The sequence below is a fragment of the Rattus norvegicus genome, chromosome 12 (assembly GCF_036323735.1).
Source record: "Rattus norvegicus strain BN/NHsdMcwi chromosome 12, GRCr8, whole genome shotgun sequence".
In the NCBI taxonomy this organism is placed as follows: domain Eukaryota; kingdom Metazoa; phylum Chordata; class Mammalia; order Rodentia; family Muridae; genus Rattus; species Rattus norvegicus.
The window spans coordinates 10,045,685-10,047,174 of record NC_086030.1 but is presented as its reverse complement, the minus strand read 5'-3'; positions in this window follow the sequence as shown (position 1 = coordinate 10,047,174).

The following is a 1,490-nucleotide window of genomic DNA, read 5'->3' as shown; positions in this document are numbered from 1 at the left end:
GCAGCTAATGGCTCGAATGTTATAGAATCGTTTTTAGAATGAGATCATTCTCAAATCCTACAGAATGAGATTCAGAGTTAAATGAAGAAACCTCTCAGGCAAGTGTCCTTGTTTTTTCCTTGTAGATAGGGTTCAGGTTTTGATCATCTGTAGAACTGGGCTTAGGAAGAGATAAGGGTATTGAGGGCCAAGATAAAGGAGATATAAATAATTCGATTATAGGAAATTTATTCTGCCATACCCAGGATGAGGTTTGCCATTCTGTTTGGGAGCTCGAAGCCATGTATGTAGTGATATTTTGAAAGATTTATGAATCCTTCCAGGACTGAGTAAATTTCCTGAGAAGCTTGCGTTTATTATAGAGAAAACAGCTGCTACTTGTGTTGTTGGTTTTGTTGTTGTTGTTGTGTTTGTTTGTTTGCTTCTGTTTTTTGTAATTTGGGCATCTTTAAATGAACGAACGACATTAACATGTGAGAAGCATCAGGCCGTCGGCAGATTAGTGAGAAATGGATCAAGAAATGCACAAAGCGGGGTGGGGGGAAGGGGGTAACAGCTAGAGAAGTAGAAACCTTAGCAGTGACAAATGTAAAAGTTCTTGGCAGAACTAACGCAAAGAAAAAACGCCCTGACTTGAGTAAAAATGCAGATGGGCCAGCGTCCTCTAGAGAGGCCCTCAGGCATAGCCAGGCTGGGTAAACAGAGTCAGGAAAGGCTCGGAGAGGAAGTACCCCAGGCCCAGAGAGGAAGGAAGTAATGAGGCAGCCTCAATACACAGCTGGGCCTGAGAACAGAAGGGTTTGCGATCCAGGGGACGATTGGCTAATGTTTTATTTAAGCATCGTCCTGCTGACCGCCTCCTGGATTTAAATGTTAAAACGATGAGCAGGACAGGAAGAACCCAGAACTCCACTGATCTAATCCATGGGATCAAGAAACACCCAGGGGACACTCGAGTCCGCGGGTATCTAGAAGGGACCTTGGCAGACTGTATGTTTCAACTACCCAAAGGAACTGAAGCGGTTTTTATTTAAATACAGTAGATCTGGGTGAATTCCGTTCACTGGAGCACTTGAGGATTCCCAACACCCTGCAGCTTGCAGAAAGGAAGTGCGTTCTTGGAAAAATAGTAAAACGTATTCAAGTTAAAACAAATACCAGGCGCTTCCCCAAGTCGGAGGAGAAAAGGTCTTGCCCTTTAGAATGCCCATACATCATCAAAGCATGTACATTTAGAGATGGAGAGATGACTCAGTGGTTAAGAGCGCTGGCTATGCCTGCCAAAGACCCAGATTCAGTTCCCAGCACCCACTGCTCACCATCGTCAGTAATTCTAGTTCTGGGGAATCCAGTGCCCTCTCCTGGCCTCTGCTGGTACTGCACATATGTGGAATGCATCAAAACTACCATACACATAAAATAAAAGGCATCTTTTGACGTTGTACTTTGGTTTTTGTTTTGTTTTTAAGAAAAAAAAGAACATAGCAGGG